Raw genomic sequence first — 20,956 nt, forward strand, 5'->3', positions numbered from 1 at the left:
TAACTGTATTCTTACCGAAGCAAATTATTTTGTTTTAATCATCTAGTTTTTCCATTTCAGGTGAGCAATACATGCTCACTCGGCCTTCTGAGACAAGGAGGGGAGAAGACCCCAGTAATTTTTTAAACACTTAACGACGCACAATTCTTTTCTGCACACTTCCATCAATGTTTTTTTTAAAACCCTTGCTATGGTAACAATCAAATGTAAACCCATACTCTTTCCTAATTTGAAGCGCATTCATGAAATATGACCTGGTGAATAGGTTAGATAACTATCGCACTACATAAATCTATTTAATCTAATTTTTATGTAAATATTAAGCCCACCTTCCGTTTCCAATAACGCGTCTTACAAGTTGCTCTTGATATAACAAATCGTAACACGAACTGCCAACATACAGATACATGCTGGAACTCCACTGAAGTTTATTTGTATTCTGTAATGTTCATTGATCCAATTGGAATTTAATTGAGTTCATTATTCGGACGGATACAACATTTTAACATATGGAAAGTACACAAAACACCAGTTGAGCTTTTCTTGAGAGGGGAAAATACCATTCTAATATTAGAATGTCTGTGTTAACTAAACTTCGGCTTGAGAAAATCGGAGTAAAAAGTTTTTGTTGCTATATATACTGTCCTTCCCTGGGCCTTTCACAAGGAGACAAGACAATCAGCTTGAACCACAGAAGGCGGCGGGACCTTTTACCCAGTAGTATAATTAAGAGAGTCAACTAAATTTCCGAGAACAAAATAAGTATTTTTTAAAACAAAAAAAAATACAATCATATCACTCTAATAATAATAAGCAAGCTGCCTCCAACATATTCTTCATTTTTACCCCACCCCCAACACGTGAGGGGACAACTGCAGGGCCGCAGATGATTTTTTTCCCCTGTTGTAGGGAACTTACTTCAACAAACTCGAAGCTCCGACGTGCTTCAAAGTCTCCACGTCCGATATTCTCAACACTGACAACCCATTTGTAATTTTAACACGACACTAGAAGCAGAAAAGCAAAGTTTGTTCTTTTTTAAAAAAATAACATACACAAGAGGAAGGTTTTTGTTTCTGTTCAGTAAAACTTGAAGCAGGGATGAGGTCATTGGTTTAAAAATAAAAGGATGGCGTCATTTCAGACCAATCCCACTGACAGCCACTTACCAAAGAAGAGGCTGGGTAAAAGCCAACCATTCACTCGGCTCACCACCGCCGCCAACCCACCTTCCACCGCACTTTGTAACAATTTACTGTAACCACGTTTAGATAAATGTGATAAAACTATCTTCCCATCACCTTTACCCGTCTTTCCCCGCTCCTCTACTTCTTGCTACTTTGTTTGGAACGGGGCGGAATTACAGCGAGCAGCACTTGAAGGACAATGCACCGTATTCAAATTACCCTGCTGCCTGGGAAAGCTTCCAAGCAGATTTTTTTAAATGTTTAATTCCCTCCCCTCGCCTGCTCCTTTCCACCCTCCGTGTTAGGATTAAATATAATTCTTGTCTATAAATGTTTTGTATTACATATATGCTATGATGCTTCAATGTGCTAAGAGGGAAATCTAGATACTAATTGGTTAGGACGAGGTGTTTCATACTGTGTTGAGTTCAATGTCCAGGGTGACGGCTGTGTTTTATTAATCCCAGCGGCAGATCAATTGAGCTCTACACAGAATATAATAGCAAGGAGTGATAAATTTCATTTCGGAAGCTCCTAGTGTGACATATTCCCTTGCAATTTTATGTTGGATGAAATTTCGCATTCATACTAATAGTTATTTTATTTAGAAATCAGCAACATTATAGGTTCGGAAGTGTCTTTTCCCTCAGTCTTTTGACTCCGGTGGCAAAGCGAGGCATTGTTTGGCCTTCAAAGTTGTACGATTACACTGAAATACTGCAATAGTTAAAGGAGATCATCTCCAGTCGATTACGTGAAAAACGTACGTTTATTTTATGCTAAATAAGAATAGTTTTATAGAAGGAAAATGTTTTGAAAAATATGCTATCTCGAAATGTAAACACTGTCTTGACATGCTGCAGTGCATTTTTGATTTTCTGAAATAAATGCATCGCGCATTTGCAAAACGTTTAATGTTAGCATTGTCACCCTTTTCCCTGTTTAAATTGTGCACAAAAGATACCCAATGTGATTAATGGCAAGTTAAATGGTTCCCCAAGACTAATTCATGTTAAAACTAATAATCTATTTTAGATGACTTTTATTTGTTATTTTTAAAAACTAATTTTTGAATGAAGGTCTTTTGACAAGATAAAAACAAGAAGTGCGGGGGAAAATTAGAAAAGACTATTAACTGTTTTGGTATAATTCCTCTTTCAAAAGTTATTTTCCTTGTTTTCTTTTAAGAATCTTATTCAAATTCCATGGAATATCCCGTTTCTAGATGGAAAACGAATCTCTCAATGTCTTTTAAGTCAATCTTAGGTTTGACTTAAGATGTCTCTTAAATTTTGTGTTCCATCAGTTGAATCTCCTTGCAGGATTCACCAGCATCCACTAAGTTTTCTTGTTAAAAGGCAAGAGCAACATATAGAACAATTACATGAGGAATTATGGGCATAAACCCACTTTTTGCTATGTCCAGTTTGCCACCACAGCTGGATTTTATCTAAAGAAATTAAGCAATTATCTGACAAAATGAAAATACTTATGCAGATTAGCCCACTACAGTTTTAATAAAACATGGCTATTTAATGGAACATTTATAATAAATTATAATACCACATCAAAAGATATGTATATTCTAAAGCTTCTAATTGTTATTCAAATATATTGAATTATCTTGGTTTTGTATGAAAATTTTTGCCCTTCAGGTTTTTAGTAATGTTATTTAGGGAGGTGCTCATCGGAGTTAGGTATTTCCCTCAGAGCTGGATGGAATAACTTAAAGAACAAATCAACCCAATATGTTTTTATTTTTTATCTGATAGATTACAGTGATAAAATATGGGAAATGCTAACAGGTGACTTGACTGCCGTTTCATCTAGGAATTGGGAATCACACAAGTGGACTTAAAAATGTTATTGGAAGGGAAGACATTCTGCATGTCTAGTATGAGTACAGACCTCATGATGAGTCATCACTCATCTTCTTCACTGGTGAAGAGCTTAAATCATTTTTCTTTCTGATATGTCAATAATGAAAATATAAAACACTTAATTACATATTAATAAACATGAACAATGGGAGAATAGATTAGCACAAATTTATTAAGGAGGATGCAACCCTGTAAAACGAATTTACAGATTCAAAGTACATATTTTGGTATGTTACCTGGTAGTAAGCATGATAAATAGATGTAACATAGTGGAACAGTGTCCCATTTGACCTCGAGATATACTTCCAACCAAATGTTCTCTTCATTAATAAATATTGTTTATCTCCTCTCCTGCCTCAACTCACTTGCTGCTGAAACCATCGTCCATCATTACTTCCAGATTTTCCTTGCTGGCTTCCCTTGTACTACTCTCTATAAATATACTCAAAACTTTATTGTCCAACCGTCCAAACTTGCACAATATCACATAAATTCATCACCAATCAACTTTCTACTTTGACCAAGTCATCACCTGCCCTATGGTTTGGTATGAAATTATGTTCAATAATACCACTGTGATGCCACTTGGGATTACAGTATCCGTATAACCACAATCTGTTTAATTGTTTTATTCACTCCTAATTATATTCTTCTTCGGCAGTCCCTGGGGGGTCAAAGATGACTGGAATTCTCTGTACGTCTGTCAGGATAAGCATGAAAATCTACTGATTATCATTCATCAATTGATGAGAAGGTACCTCTCTTTGTTGAGTACCATTAGGAATATGCATAGAGGGTGAAAGGACTCAGAATGAACTCTGTAGACTTCAATGTCCATCACCAAGACGGTTCTGATATCAGAACCACTTATTGTGCTGTCTTAAAGGACCTAGCTATCAGATTGCATCTGTGGCAATTTGACAATTAACCAAAAGAAGAAGAAACCAACATAACCTCATCCTCACTAATCCACCTGGTACAGATGCATCTATCATGCACTATATATATTCTTCCACTCTTGGCACACTCTGGTTACTGTCAGTATGATTTACAAGATTATGTACATCAGCAACCTGCCAAAGGTTTCTTTGATCATACCTCCCACACCTGCAACCACTACTACCTTAAAAGATAGGATCAACAAGCATTAGGAAAGCCAGAACCTACAAGTTCTCCTTAGGAATATATAGATAAACCTACATCACTGCTGATTCAAAATGCCGACACTTTCTTCCTAACAGGCCTGTGTGTCCCTTCATTACAAATACTACAATGGTCCAAAAATCCATTTCACCAACATTTTGCCAGTGAAACCTATGTTCCATGAATGAATTTTCAAAGATCTGATTTAATAAATCAATTTTTCAGCGGTGTGCTCCAGTGAAAACAATTTGTTTTCATGAAACTAAGAGGATGCAGTCAGTCATGGGTATGGGACCAACGAATCCAATACAGATGCTAATCTACAGGCACAGGATCTTACTGTTATAATTACTGGATTACTTCATTATTTACTGAACTGTTCTGCAGCAGAAGGGTTCTCCATGTTTGACAGGATATGCAAAAGCCAAGAGAACCCAAGAAAATCTCCTTTTTACTGTAATGCAAAAGTGGGACTATGACATACACTAATTTCTTGTATGTTGATCTTCTACTTCTCCAATTTTCTTTTGTAGGAGGCAACATCAGCACTCAATAAATCATTTGATGGGCCACTTCAAAACTGAGTTACATGCCTGTTAAAAATTTTGCTTGATGACTAATTATTTTTTTAGTAACAAAAAGAAAATATAGATTCATGATAATGTATCATGATAATTATAAATAAAAACAAAAAATGCTGAAAATACTCAGTGGGTCAGGCAGCATCCACAGAGAGAGTTAAAGTTTCCAATTGATGACCTCACATCAGAATGGGAAATTGTTAAAGATAAAACTTATGTAGCAAAGAGAGGGTGTAGGGAGGGAAGCCAGGAGAAAACAAGTATGTTTGTTAAAAGGTGGAACTCAGATAAGATTAAACAAGAGAAAGGTTCAAGTGTACACAGCAAAAAGGGGATCTAATTGGATAGGTAACAAATGATGGGCTCAGAGCAGCAATTACCAAAGCTTTTTCACCAGGAATCATTTGTAAGGATAAATGGTGACTCATGACAATGTAACTAGTTTAAAATCCCAAAATACAGTAGCTATTGCACTCTGCAGGACAATACAGCTCAATATTATTGAATTTAAAAACATCAACTGGAAAACATGAACACAATAGCAATAGGTGGCCCTTTATTCCTTTCCATGATTTTATTTGGGGGAATTTGAAAGAAATATTGGAAAGTGGCCATTAAAAGATAACACACTGTTGTAAAATGCAAAGACAGTATTCAAGCATGGTACTTACACTTTATTGGATGATAACATTTTGGTCCCATTTAAAGAGAAGCTTGAGCTTGCTGCACTTTGACGAATTTATCGAAGTTTAGTGTATATAGTACAATTCACCGATGATACTACTGTTGTTGGTAAAATCTCAGATGGCGATGAAGAGGTATATGGGAGTGAGATAGGTCAGCTGGTTGAGTGATGTTGTAACAACAATCTCACACAACGTCAGCAAGACCAGGGAATTGATTGTGGGCTTCAGGAAGGGGAAGTCAGGAGAATGCACACCAGTCCTCATTGAGGGGTCAGTAGTGGAAAGGGTGAGCAGCTTCAAGTTCTTGGCTGTCAACATCTCAGAGGATCTATCCTGAGCCCAACACATTGATGCAATCACAAAGAAGACACGGCAGCGGTTCTACTTCGTTAGGAGTTTGAGGAGATTTGGTACGTCACCAAAGACGCTTGTAAATTTCTATAGATGCACGGTGGAGAGCGTTCTGGCGGTTCTGTGGTTGCATCACAGCCTGGTATGGAAGCTCCAATGGACAGGATCGCAAGAGGCTGCAGAGGGTTGTAGACTCAGCCAGCTCCATCACGGGCACACTCCTCCCCACCATCGAGGACATCTTCAAGAGGCAGTGCATCAAGAAGGCGGCATCCATCACTAAGGACCCTCACCATCTGGGACATGCCCTTTTCTCGTTACTACCATCAGAAAGGAGGTACAGAAACCTGAAGACTCAACAATTCAGGAATAGCTTCTTCCCCCCCACCATCAGATTTCTGAACGGTCCATGAACCCATGAACACTACTTCGTCATTCCTTTTATTTGTACTATATTTATTTTGTAATTTATAGTAACTTTATGTCTTTGCACTGTACTGCTGCCGCAAAACAACAAATTTCATGACATACAAGTCAGTGATAATGAACCTGATTCTGATAATATTCAACATGCTGTCTGTCCCTGCTCTTATTGTTGAGTTGAATCAAGACAGAGATCTAGTTTCAAAGTATGTTGTACTGAAAGACAAAATGAGTTTATCAGCATGGTGAGCAAGAGCAGGATATTCTCCAGCTGCATTGCACCAAAACCAATGTAGGCTCATTGAACAATTTTTTTGTAGACCATGATTACAAAATAATCCAAACAGCCAACCTCACTAGAACCATATTTTCCAGTACGTCCAGTACTTCCATGACTTGCTCATCTGGAAAGTAATTGTAGGATCTTTTGTGTAATTTAGTTAATTACTAATTAGTCCCTTCAGTGCTTCTTGGCTACCATAACTTTTCCAGTACATATGTTCCCAAACACGTTATGAAACATGTCTCTTCTATTATTTAAATCACATATGGAGCACAGAGAAAGACTTTTTTTGAATACAGCAAACTTGTTCATTTGGTCAAAGCAATTGTGCCCTCTGTCCTTTAAGCATGGATTCAGAACTTCAGCCAAATAAGCAATCCCTACTGAATTGTTATCCCAGGTGAGATTATATTTTTCAAGAATAGTTGTCGACTCTTACCTAAATTAATTTAAATAAGACAACAAAGCAAGGTAAAACATGGTAAGGAGTTTAATGAAAGCAACACACAAGATACTGGAGGAACTCAATGGGTCAGGCAGCATCTATGGAGGGAAATGGACAGTCGACATTTCAGGTTGAGACTGTTTCCCTCCTTAGATTCTGCCTGACCCACTGAGTTCCTCCAGCATCTTCTGTGTTGCTTCAGATTTCAGTACCTGCAGTCTCTTGTGTCTCCAAGAGTTTAATGAAATTCATCTACCATGTTATAAGTTGAAAATACCTTTTTATTCAAGAAACAGTAGTTCCAGCTTGCAACAGATTCTTTTGATATGATTCTTTGATAAAATTCTGAATGATCCCCTGTAATTGTGACATCAATGAAACTGGACCAACTCTAATTATTAAGTGCAACAGATACTAAATCAGCAGGAGCAGTGATAACCCAATCCCCATTGAACAGTACATGCATGCCTCAAAGAAACAGCAAGGTATGCAAGACAATAAATGCTGATTCATCTGTTGCTTGTAAAACAAAAAAAATTGTCATTTACTGAAAGATGATCAGCTGTTTGCAGTTTATTTCCTTTGAAATGTTGCACACTCTTCTCTGTGTTATATCATTGAGAGAGATTGTTTTTTTGCAACTGGAACTCTCAAGATTTCAGTGCACATATCAAAAACAGATGGTAAAATTAACTCTGTCAGAATGTATGGTATATTACACTTTTCACCCTAGGCAAAACAAGGTAAGAGGAACATAATGAGTGCTCCTGGATGGTACATACATGGTAGGGTCTTTACTGTTCTACCTTCCAAGCAATCAGAGGCCTTTCCTTTAGTTCTCTCATTGAGTTTTGACTCAGATTTTCTGTTTAAAAGTCAGCAGTTCGACTTTTGTTTATGTAGCTGGGCAGAAGTTGGAACTCCTGAGCAAAGGCAAAAATCCCAATTTTCCTCGTAGTTGACTGACAATCGTGGGACAAGTATGCTTGACAATTGGACTCAGATAAAGTGGACAGAAATAAATTGCAAGATCATTTTTTATTTAATTAGATTGATATAAATTATTTACTTGTTTATAATCATTTTCTTGTGTTTATATGTGATTATTTTATTATTTTTTATTATTATTTATATTATTTTATTTGTTTTTTAATTTCCTTAATAACAAAAGAAGGAATTGTATTTTTAAAAGCTATTAAATACTTGTGAAGGTCGTAAACATTTAAAGACACTCAAAATGTTATGAATGTTTGTGAGGCAGAGCTTGCTAGTTTTGGGCTACCTCTTGTGGATCAGCTAGGAGATGGTTTCCTGGAGGACGATCATACCTGGGAACCTGCTTTGGGTAATAATGGGCTTTGAGGCAGGTAACCAACAAGCTCATGTGGCTTTCTATTTGACTGAAGATCTGAGCTCTCCATAGATGCTGCCTGACCTGCTGGGTTTTTTCATTATTTTCTATTTTTATTTTAAGATATTTGTGTGAAGTTTCCAAATCTTTTTCATTAAAAATTACCTATATGCTTGCCTTTACTAATATAACTTTCATTACTAATATACCTTTCATTTGACAACAATCACTTCAGATAACACACAATGACGTGTCCTCTATTCCAGGCATCAATATATGAAAATCCAGTACTTAAGTAAGCAGGTTAGTACTTGCAATTCATTTTCTTCGTCGGCTAAGGTGAATTCCTAGTATTACATGTACTAGAGGACAGTTGAAGAATTTGTCTGTTTTACCAATAAAAGTAAATACTCACTTCATGATAAATACACACACTCTTTCCTGTAAGTTTTCCAGACCACTCTATGATTCTTAACCCCTTTATATTACTACTGTAATATTGCATTTGATTAGCTAATTTTTGGCACAAGCTATTTTAAGTAACTTTATCAGTATGCTTAGCAGAGATGACCCATCTACTTATAGTAAGTAAAAATGGTCTTGTTATTTTAAAAGACATTTAATTGTTTAGGAATTACTTGTTGCAGATATTTGGCTTTATTTATTCCAAAGTTGCTTTTAGGGCCTTTTTTGAAGCTGCCCTTAACACAAAGTAAAGAATGCTGCCTAGTTCCATTCAGGCTGACCTAAGCCTTTGTTGGCATCGAGCTCTCCTTGACCCAATTGCTTGTGCAACCTTTGATGCACAAAGGTGAAGAGCTATTTCACGAGCTATCATGCAGCAGCGCCTGGAAATACATTTGAGGGTAAGCTATATGGTTTCAATAACCATGCCTTGTATTTTTAAAGTTTGCTTCTGACCCATAGGTTGAGAAGCGCTTGTCTGAAGAGTTATGAGTGACAAGTATAATCTGAAACAGCTGAACTCAATCTTGAATATGAAAATCTCTATTATGCTAAGTTGGGAGATAAGTTGTTGCATCTAGAGCTTATGTTGAATTTCATTGGAATCAAATGTTTGAGGCCTAGGATGATGGGATGCTCCATGTTCTCGTTGTGGACTTCTATTGTCATGGCATAGTATTGGGCAGCAGAGTCAAGTTGGTAAAGAACCTTCATCTTTTGGATGTTTACATTAGGGCCCATTCTCCTGTTCACTTCAGTGAACAAGCTGACAATGACTTGGAGCTCGCCCTCCAAATGTACACATAGACAAGCATCTGTGCACTGCAGTTCAATGACTGAGGTTGGAGTGACATTTGTTCCAGACTAGAGTGATTATTTTCACACTTATCCAATACAGCAGGAAGTGTTGGAATGTGGTGCAATATTGCAGTGAGAAAGATTCAGGAGAGAGTTTGAGCAATGTGATGGCCTTGGTTCACCCCAGTTTCTACTGAGACTGGATCTGTGGTGGGTCCCTTGGATAGAATCATAGCATCCAGTTCATCATACAGCAGTCATAGAATAGCGTCAAATTTTGATGGCATCCTTATTTGAGAAGGATTCTCCACAGTCATTCTCAGTTGACTGAATGAAAGTCTTCAATAATGTCAAAAGAGGCCCTGTATAGTGGTTGATGCTGCTCCCTTTATTTTTCTTGGAGATGTTTGTGGTGGAATTCATTTCTATTGTGTCTCCTTATGGATAGCATCCACACTCTTTGAAGCAACTCTTCAGCTACACTTAAAGCGATGGTTGAGGATGACCCGTGTGATAACTTTTTCAGTGGCGGACAGCAGGCAAGTCCTTCTACAGGTAGCGCAATCAGATTTATCTCCTTTGCTGTTCCCAGTTATGACAGATGAGGCTGTGAATTTGTGTCCAAAATTCCTCTTGATCAAGGTCTAGAACTTCACCCTGTATACCATCTGTTCCAGAAGCTCTGTTATTTCTCAGATGACATCTAGCCTTTTCAACTTCTTGTCATTCTGAGCTGACAATGAGAAGGACTGGACTGTGTGCTGTGAAATGAAGTCATGAAACATGTAAAAGGCAGAATAACAATTGAGGAGTTCTTCAAAGTGCTCTTTCCAGTGGTCATTGCCTACCTCTCTGTCCTCGATAAACTCTCCTTCATTCTTCATCTTCAGTGGGGAAAGTTGTTGAGTTTTGGGCTGTGGATGGTTGTCAGCATTGAAAAACCTCGGCACGTCATGGTTGTTGATGAGTTATGGATCACCTGTGCTCTTTCCATCCACCATCTGTTCCACAGGGTTTCTTATGTTCTTTTTTTGTTGGACCTCAGCCTTCAGTACCTGTAGAGATTTCTCCTGCTGAGGTGTGATGGCATTCCAACCCAAGAACACTTTGTGTTTGTGTTTAGTAGCTCCTGTATCCTGTTTCTTCCCTCATCAAACCAGTCCTGGTGTTTTCTGGTGGAGAAAACAAGAGTCTTTTCACACATGTTAATTATGGTGGATTTCAGGGTTGTCCAGGTACAATAGACATCCGTTGGCTGGAGTCATCATGTTACTCTCGTAGAAGAGCAGATTAAGTGTTGGTCTGTTCGTCAATCATGCTATGGATGATATGAATTTCCTTGCAGTCATATGGTCGGACAAGGACATGATCTAACAGGAGTTAATGTCTAGAACTGGGGTGTTGCCATGAGGCTTTGTACTTGTCCCACTGATAAAACAGGGTATTAGTTGTAACAAGGTCACATTCCGCTCACTTCATCAGGAAGAGGATTCCAGTACAGCTAACTTTACTGACTCCTTCCTTGCAAAAGACACCATTCTAAAGGTTTGTGTTCTTTCCAACCCTGGGATTGATGTTGCCCAGGGGATATATTTGTCTCAGGCAAAGTACAAACCACCGGAGGAACTCAGCTGGTCAAGCAGCATCTGTGGAGGCAAAGTGATGGTCAACATTTCAGGTCGAGACTCTGCATCAGGTTCAATTTGTCTCCTTCTGGGACGTGGGTCAGGGTTTTCTCAAGGTTTGAGCAGAAATCCTCCTTGGGCTGATCCAGGGTTAGGGCTAATATTCTGATGACCACAGATTGCTGGGTACACACACATACATTCTTGTGAGAACAATTCTGTCCCTTCAACAGGTAAAGTCCTCCCTGATATCTCTTTTCTGTGTCAGGCCCTACCCATCCAGGGGCATAAACTGTACAACTCAGAACTCTTTTTAAATGTTTAGTGAAAATAGGTGGCACTACTATCATCATAATGCAAAATATGACAAATAATATAAGATATTAGAAGAAACTGCAGAATTATAAGATATAGGATAAAAAATGCTACAAACTATACGTCATGATTCTGTAAAGTAACATACACTGTTTTGTTCTAAAGATCTTATACAGCTTTTACCTCTTGACTGTATATGTAGCTTCATCTCCCATGTTGAGTCATAGTCATAGAGTCACAGAACAGAAACAGGTCCTCTGGCCCACCTTGTCCATTGCTAACCATCAGGTACTTACCCATACTAATCCCATTTGCCAGCACTTAGTCCTTGGCCTTCTGTGCATTGGCAACTTCAGTGCTCATCTAGCTTCTTAAATGTTGTGAGTACTTGCTTCCATCACCTATACAGGCAGTGCAATACAGATCCCAACCACCCTCTAGATGACAAAGTTTTTCCTCCGATCCCCTGTAAACATCTTACCCCTTATCCTAAACCTAGTTTTAGATACCTCTGCTATGAGGAAATAATTTCCTACTATTTACCTTATCTATGCCCCTCAGAACTTCATACAGCTTTATCAGGTCCCTGCTCAGCCTCCTCTGCTCCAAGAAAAAGAAACCCAGCCTCTCTGGTCTCTCCTCATAAAGGAAATACTCCATCCCAGGCAACATCTACGTGAACCTCCTCTACACTCTAGTGCAAGCTCATCCTTCCAATACGGTCACCAAAATTGTACTCTAGCTGTGGCCTAAACAATGTTTTATAAGATGTACCATGACCTCCCTGCTCTTGTATTCTATGCCCTGACTAATGAAGGTAGGTATCCCGTATGCCACCTTCACCACTTTATCGACCTGTGCTGCCATCTTCTGGGTTCCTTTGACTTGTACACTAAGGTCCTTCTGTTCCTCAATACTCCCTGGACTCTACCAATCGTTGTGCATGTCCAACCCTTCTTAATTCTTCCAAAATACATCACCTCATACTTATTAGGATTAAATTTCATCCCTCATTGCTCTGCCCAAATTACCAACTGATCAATATCATCCTGGAGCCACTGATTATCCTCCTCACTATCAACACCATCATCAATTTTCATGTCTGCAAACTTACTCATCAAACCTCCCACATTAATGTATAAATCATTCATGCAATTAAGGTGAAGTCTGATTCTGAACACACCTTACTCTGGTACTCACCCCTGTCTGTACAGATTAATCTAACCTATCCGTAGTTTCTTTGGAAGTTGACTTGGTTTGCCTTCGAGCCACCTCTTTATGACACAAAAGAACATGCTAAAACAATTGATTGACCCAACCCCTCTCTTTATGATTGTCCCTCCCATACACAGTTTATTCCTTAGAAGGCTATGTATCCTGCCCAATTCAATATGATCATAAATTTTAACAGAAAGATTATTTTGATGTGGCAGCGCTCTGGATTTCTCAGCACCTTGAAAAATTCTACTCTATTGAATGTCTTCAGACAGACAGACAGTGCAGAAAACAGATAAACTATGTCCTTGGATTAATCTTGTTTTTAAAAGAAAATGATTATTTCACAGCTTTCTTCAACGAGTAGCCTGTTTTATTTTAAAGTTGCTTTAAAAATGTCTCGTAGTCTTTCATAGTGTACTGGGTAGAATTTTGGTCAATTTTTGGTAAAGGTTAATCAATGTTAATCAACCAGAAGTTAAATTCACATTTTCTGACAAAAAGCTGCCAATGAGATACCCTGGGACTCAACAACCACCTGTGGCACAGTGAGAGAACACACATTGCCCACGTCGGATGGGTTTATTCTTATAAAAACTCTCAGAGGAGACCTGGGAGGGATACTACAGCCACCAGGACTGGGAAAGAAGACGCTCGGCCAGATTCAGCAGCAACTGCAGCAAAACAAATAATGTTTTAAATGTTAGTAGAAAGATACAACTTCAAAGATTAGAAGATTGCTCCACAAGATGTATCTTGGGGAACCCGAAGACTTGAGTTCTTACAGGATTGGGTGGTGATTGAAGAGTGAATTAGAGAGTTACAGTTTGGAATTTCAAAATGGAGGGGAAGTTCTGTTGATGCCAGCATCATGCTGAAGATGTAGCAAAATGATTTGTGGCATGTTGTTAAGGTGCATAATCACATCACATTGTTAATCATCTGTCTCCCTAAAACTCAAAAGAAACAAAACTACTCCTGCTACAATCTTGCTCCGTTACTCAGGCCTGAATTCATCAATCCTGCTCTAGCTTCATATTTTTGTCTGATCCTTTGCAGATTCTTTATTCCCACATCTGCATCTGTCCTTTATAAATGTGTCTTGCAATAGTTCTAGATGTATCAGTACTCCTTAATGCGGAAGTTTCAAATCCACTGCAAAATCAAGAGATACATCATCCTGTCCAGGGTCCTTGGCACTTTTCCAGGTCAACAGATTTCTTGCCTAAATCTCTTGCTGCTTTTCTGCTTTACATCCTTAGAATACATGGCATAGAAATTCCTAGACCATCACATAGTAGTGGGTCATAAACAAAAGCTAAGAGATAGAAATTGTGCAAACCATTACAGAACAAGTACCAAACCTGATGTAAGTTTGGCACTGCCAATGGCTGAAAAAGCCTGTCATATCCCAACGTTGTTTTGTTCCTCTCTGGGCATACTGTAAAGCTGATCCCTAAGGAGAATCCACCAGACGAGTAAACATAGCCACCCTCTCACTACTAATTCATGGAGTTCACCTTCCCTTTAAGTGGATCTTGGGGGCTGGAGTAGGTGGTGATGGGACGGAGGATTCAAAAAGACATGTGTTGAATGTTATTTGCCTTCCTGCCAGATGGAAAATATTTCCCTGCTCGGTAGGTCTTAGATGTACTAGCTAAATTTGGAAAATTATCACATTGCAAACTTGTGTAAAAATCAAAACATTTCTAATTCGTTTCAGTTGAGGAATTTGAACGTAGCACTTTTTTTAGATTATTTTTCTCTGAATTAGCTCTTAACTCATTTGCACATTTGTAATGCAAAATCACATGAATGGGTATAATTTTTTTTACTATGAATTACCACCTTTTAAACTATGTTGTATATTGCAATAAACTGGGTCATACTTACCATATTTGACACTGTAGAAGCCAACATGTTCATTTATAAATAACTGCTGACAGTTGCTGCACCTGTTGTGGCCTAGTTAGGGGGCAATTTCTTTGCTTTATGAATGGGGCTGCATGCAGTTCTTGTTAAAACATCAACATTCCAGGCAAGCCTCAGCAACATTGTACCGCTCTGTGAAATTAAGTTAGAAAGTCCTGAATAAAGCGAACATGAAATAATGCAAATGTAATGCAGAAGGCATACTATTGTTATGGTAGAGGACAGGGAGTTGTTTAGAGCTTTCATGTTATTGTCTTATGTACTACGTTAAATTTATCAGCTGGTAAAGCAGCATCTGTGGAGAGAAAGACAGTTAATGTTTCAGGTCTATGAATTTTATCAGATCACTACATTCAAATATTTGCTACTTTTCTCTCCACAGATGCTTCTAAACTTTTAGTGTGTTTCCAGCACCTTCCATTTTTATTTCCAATTTCCTGCATCCTTTCAGCTGTTCACCCAATCCTCAGAGTTTCCTTATCAGAATATTATAATAGATATTATCTATTCAGCATAGTTGAACAACCACTACAAAGCAATTTGAGTTAGCTCTTGAGCTTTTAGGAACTCAGTACCAGTGTTGTTTCTCAATTTACTGAATATCCACAGGATAATCCAGTTATTATGCAGGGGCCATTTGTACCGCAAGATTACTTTCTGATTCTACAGACATCACAGGGCACTGATTAGTGCAAATATCCTCCTCAGACCTCATCAAAATGATGGCAGCTGGAACATCAGTTAAATGGGCTGGTAAGTGATTCAGTATCAGTTTTATGTTGTTGATGCCTCTTTAATGGCAATCAAAGAATGGCATCACCCAAATGCAATAGGGTGACTAACAGAGAACCATACTGCCTCAATCCTTAGACAAATGTCAGGTGCTACTGACTATGCATAATTATTAAGTAAATAGATTTAGAGGAATACACAAAGAGAATATACAGTTAATGGAAAAGCATTGAAAAGACTAGATGACCAGAAAAACTTGAGAGCAAGAGTACATAATTACTTTCATGCAACTGTTAGTAGTTAAAATTTATAAGAAAGGACAATAAAAATTTTGGTTTTATGCAAGGAGATTCAGCACAGGAGCAAAAAAGTAATGGTGAATTGATGCAAAGTTTGACAACTGCACAAAATTCTGGATGTTCTGTTATGAAAAGGAAAAATGGAAAACTATAATCATAAGGAATTCTACTTGTAGGCATAAAGGTTAAGAGATTTATTAATTATAATTCCTTCACAGTCTCTAATTTTCCATACTTTTTGTCCAGAAGCTTGTACTGGATGTACAGATTTTATTCTGAGAAATATTAGGAAAATCAAAGCCACAACTCCATTCCTAGCCACATGTTCCTTTCTTCTCTCTGGTGTTTGACTATGAACAAATGTGATGGTTTGTGAATTTGGTATCATATTTAACTTTGACATGAACTTCTGACCACACATCCACTCCTTCGCCAAGACTACCTACTTCCACCATTGTAACATCACCTGACTGTAATCTGGCTGCTGCTTGAACACACATCTGTTAGTATGAAATTTTAATCTTCTGTGTTTCTAAAAAGAGTAATCATGACATTTTTAACTGAAAACATTCTCATATTTAGCTATTTTCTTTCTGTTGCCCCTTTCACACCTTAAAAATGCCTCATGATTTAACTCCCTGAACATGCTCCAAAGCCCCATTCCCCCCCCATAAAATAGAATCAACCAGTTATCCCTTATCTGACATTTTTGTCCATGTTGTTAACACAATATTGACAAGTTCTGCATCTCATTAATCTTTGCCCTCAAATTGCCTATTAATATTCTTGAAAAGATGTTGAAAATTATCATATAGCATGGACATATGACAAATACTTTTTAGACATACCATAAATATTTGTAATATGTTAGAACAGATATTGTCTGCAATACTAAAACTAAAGCAAGTGCTAGCAAACAAAAGGTATGCAAAACAAGGCATATTTCTTGGTGTAGGCTGAAGAAGAACTGAATGTAACAAGATATTTGTGAGACCATGAATTGATTTGCTTGCCCTTTGAGAATGAGCAATACTTTGTGGAAACAACCTAGATTCTTTATGGAATAAAAGAAGTATAGCTAAAAAAAATCAAAACTAAGCACACATGATGCTACAAACATTTCATGAATTTCAAATGGCCTGCCCACTTATCTTCTACCTCTGTCATCAGTGTAGCCATAATAATAGTCTTTTGTTTACATGCCAAATTTACAAATGAAAGTACATGCTGTGAATAACAGAACATTGTGCTGCTATTTGCTTTTGTTTTGCACTTGTGAAACTGGTCATTTTTATTATCTGCTCAAATGTCTCATGCCCTTGCAGTAATGGTCATATAGCTTTGTCTTCCCAACATTCCCATCTCTCCCATCCCTCTACCCTAGCCCATGTTTTGAGCCTCCTTAGAGGTAAAACCAGGATTTAGATTTCATTTAATTGGCTGAACTTACAAAAAGTACAGAAAAACTGTGCTTTCACAAATTTACATCCCTTTTTTTTGGAGAAATTGACTTTTGTGCTATATGATGAATATTTAGAAATCTGCTTAAATTCATATAAATTCATTAATTTGTTTAAATCATTTGGTTATAATTTCAAGAGACCTTATAGTACACTTAAAAATATTGAAACTATATTCAGCAATCACAACACAACATAATATAAAATTCCAGCTGTACTGAATGAACAAGGGAGTTTATTTTCAATGTGAGTAAAGAGCATTATGGCATCAAGAAGCCAATACAGATATGGAAATTAAAGGGGAAATTCTCAGCTTGCTGGTTTTATAACTAGTATATTGGAAGATGACCATGGTCATTGGAGGCTAACGAACTCAGCCACAAAACAAAGTTCCTCAACACAGTACATTAGGCCCAACTATCTTCAGTCAGTTCATCAATGATCTTTGTTATAAAGACAGAAATGAGGATGCTTGTTGATGGCTGTACCTTCTTCAATTCAAATCATATATTTTTTTAAAATCAAAGCAGTCTGTTCCCACATGCAGCAACAACTGGACAACTTTAGGCTTGAGAAGTTACAAATAATATTTATTTCTCAATAGTATTAGGCAATTGAAATCTCCACCCAATACAGTGTTTTTCACATCCCTTAACATTAACAGCATTATGAATGCCAAATCCTCCGTCAACTAGCTCGTGTTGCCATTGAACAGAAGCTCATCTGCACATACATCCTCTGTCAACTAGCTCATGTTGCCATTGAACAGAAGCTCATCTGCACATACATCCTATATCTGCAAGGGCACATCGGAGGCAGGGGAATGACTCATCTTCTGACTCTCCAAAGCATTTCCATTATCTACAAGGGTGTTGTAGAACACACTCCACTCACCTGGAAGAGCACAATTCCAAAACTTACAGGAAACAAAGCAGCCTACATGATTGGCACCCTAATCACCACATTAAGCTTCAACTTCCTCACACTTCTGGCGTACCAAGAGTCTCCACAACCAACCAGCAAACCATCCTAACTTCAAATTGTGCTGTTGTTCCTTCAAGAAACTAAATTCTGGAACTTACTGAAAGTCCAGTACTTCTAGAAGGTGGCACACCATTACATTTTCAAAGGCAATTATGAAAGAACAATAAATATTGGCCTTTTCATTGACATCCACATCCAGTATATGAACATAAATGAAGACAACAGACAAGGAAATGAATAAAGACAGCAGGTCAGGGAAAACAGAGGTTTCGGTAGAGAGGGTTCGGTAGAGACGGATAGGACAAAGGGTGAGGCTGGGGTCACACGTGGATAAGCTGTAGATGAAGTCACCTTGTTGATAGAAAATGTGTACAGTTAGGGAGAAAAAATGTAAACAAAGGAACATAAAAGCTATGATGGCAATTAAAGAATACAAAGGAATGCAAAAGTTGTGAAATGCACAGCTGTAGGAAATGCCCAGCATTCTCGTGGAGATTGAAAGTTGGAATCAATGTTACAGATGGAGGTTCTACAACAAAACTGGCAAGTTCTGAATAGGAACAGGCTCTAGCCACTACATTTTCTTTACTAAAAACACATTTGAGATACATTGTTCCTACTTAATACTGCAACAGAATTTAATGACTCATTAATCAATGAAAGTTCATTCATAGTTTTATGTAACAGATAGGAGTAATAGTAAGGGAGGAACTAACATACTAGCCTGGAAGATACTTAGGGCATTATTAGTATATAGACGTGGTGTATGATTATATAAAATTACTTAAGCCACTGTTTTGAAAACAATCTTAAATTGTTCAAAATAAACAAATCTCTTTAAAATTATAGGAGTTCATTCTGTTAGGTGAGTTGAATGGTTTAGTTAGATAAGCAGAGAACTGTGAACATGAATATAGTCCATAAAGCTAGTGTTACACTGAAGAACGTAGGCAGGAGAATGCTCGACCTGTCTTGTATTTATCGTCTTATTATTATTACTGCTTCTGCCACTTCCATCTGTTTTCTACTTTCTATTGTCAATGTCTGATGGTTTTACTTTATTGTGGTTGGGATTAAAATAGTAGGTACTATAGTAGGATAATAGGATTGTTGCCAAGGTGATGCAGTTTATTTAAGTATCATAATTGATCTTAGAATTTGGTATTAAGGTTATGGGCAAATTTGAGATGTGGAAAAGTCTTGGTCAGAATATGGATGGTCAGAATTTAGATTAGGTTTGGGGTATAGAACATAGAACACTACAGCACAGTACAGGCCCTTCGGCCCACAATGTCGTGCCGACATTTTATCCTGCTCTAAGATCTATCTAACCCTTCCCTCCCACATAGCCCCCTATTTTTCTATCATTCATGTGTCTAAGAGTCTCTTAAATGTCTCTAATGTATCTGCCCCCACAACCTCTGCCGACAGTGCATTCCACGCACCCACCACTCTCTGTGTAAAAAAACTTACCCCTGACATCCCCCTTATACTTTCCCCCAACCACCTTAAAATTATGTCCCCTCGTGCTAGCCATTGTCACCCTGGGAAAAAGTCTTTACAGAGTTAGTAGCAGGGTGGTTAGATAAATAGAGGAATTAGTGGTAGAGGCTCAGAGTTATGTTGGAGATCGAGAAGTTTGTTCTTCAGGGAATAATTGCCCTTTGCAACAAGTTATCACTGTGGCTATCACATTCAGAACATATTTGCCATAAGCATCCAAAGGAGAACTTACAAGTGGAAAGCATCTCCAGGTTGATGGATCAACGGGGTTGAGGTATTAGCCACTGTTACCTCTTGGAAGTTACAAGGTTGCCCGCTGGCATCAAAAGGCAAATCCTAAGCTGATTGAAGAAATTTTTCTCTGCTTCTTCTTTTGCTCTCTTAGAGATTGAAGTGAGCAAGAAAGGATGGGTTAGATTTATCTCATAGACAGAGCAGTCCAATTGACTTTTCCTGAACTTGAGTGTAGATTCATAGGTTATTAAAATTGTTCTCAAATCCTTTGATAATAAATACTAACTGGAGTATTTTTTTGGCATGCCTCTTTTTATGGAATAATAATTTGGAAAAGTGTAATTTGTATAATTTGGAAAAGAAGCATAGAAAAAGCATCAATGGCTTTTATCTTGTTCCTTTAGGTGGAAGAAAACATTTCTCATTATCCATGCTAAACCACAACCAACCAATCCAGAGTAATTCTCTGGAGGTAGTTCCTTCATATTTCTTTCTCCTTTTCTTGGGTCTGTTGAAGAGTGCTCCATCTAGAGGTCTAGTTTATGAGAAGCACCTATATAAAATTAGTCCATGCATGCATGCAGAAGCAGGCCTTCACCACCAAATTGAAGCTTGGAGGTGACTTGCCTGAGCATCACAACACATCCAAAGCATTCATCTAACTGCAAGGCTTCACACCCCGTGCTCTAACTTGATCTTCAATTCCCATGACCACCGTGGAATTCCCAGTGAGTCTCCCTTAGGGTTCCCCTCTTCCCTTTCAAGTATAAATTACATTTCAGATGCCACCATCAAAGGTAATGCCAGCTTTTATTGCCTATCCCCAAGTACATTTAAGAAACTGATGGTAAGTCTGGTAAGTCATCTTCATGAAGCACTACTGTAGTTCTGGTGAAGATACTCCCTCAATGCTGTGCGGCGGGGTCCTCCAGGATTTAGAATCAGCCCCAATGAAGGAATTATGATATATTTCCAAATCATGATGGTGTCTCGTGGTGACAGTTTTTGTATGAGCCTACTGCCCTTGTCCTTCTTGGTGATAGGTTATCAGAAGTTTGTTAGGT

At 37.9% G+C, this 20,956-nt stretch overlaps 1 protein-coding gene across 4 annotated transcripts in view; it reads right to left on the reverse strand.

The window, feature by feature from the left end:
• Positions 1-1,468, reverse strand: part of dusp16 (dual specificity phosphatase 16) — a 57,069-nt gene extending 55,601 nt beyond the window's left edge. Inside the window, exons 1-2 of one of the 4 annotated variants that reach the window (XM_052030362.1) lie at positions 1,170-1,468; positions 919-1,007 (exon numbers count right to left, since the gene is read on the reverse strand). The gene's annotated coding sequence lies outside the window, so the exon portion shown is untranslated. Of the gene's footprint in view, positions 1-918; positions 1,110-1,169 lie in introns of those variants that run through there. The other 3 variants (XM_052030361.1, XM_052030363.1, XM_052030364.1) reach the window with 3 other exon arrangements.
• Between the last annotated feature and the right edge of the window lie 19,488 nt (positions 1,469-20,956).

Source organism: Pristis pectinata, chromosome 15 (genome assembly GCF_009764475.1).
Source record: "Pristis pectinata isolate sPriPec2 chromosome 15, sPriPec2.1.pri, whole genome shotgun sequence".
In the NCBI taxonomy this organism is placed as follows: domain Eukaryota; kingdom Metazoa; phylum Chordata; class Chondrichthyes; order Rhinopristiformes; family Pristidae; genus Pristis; species Pristis pectinata.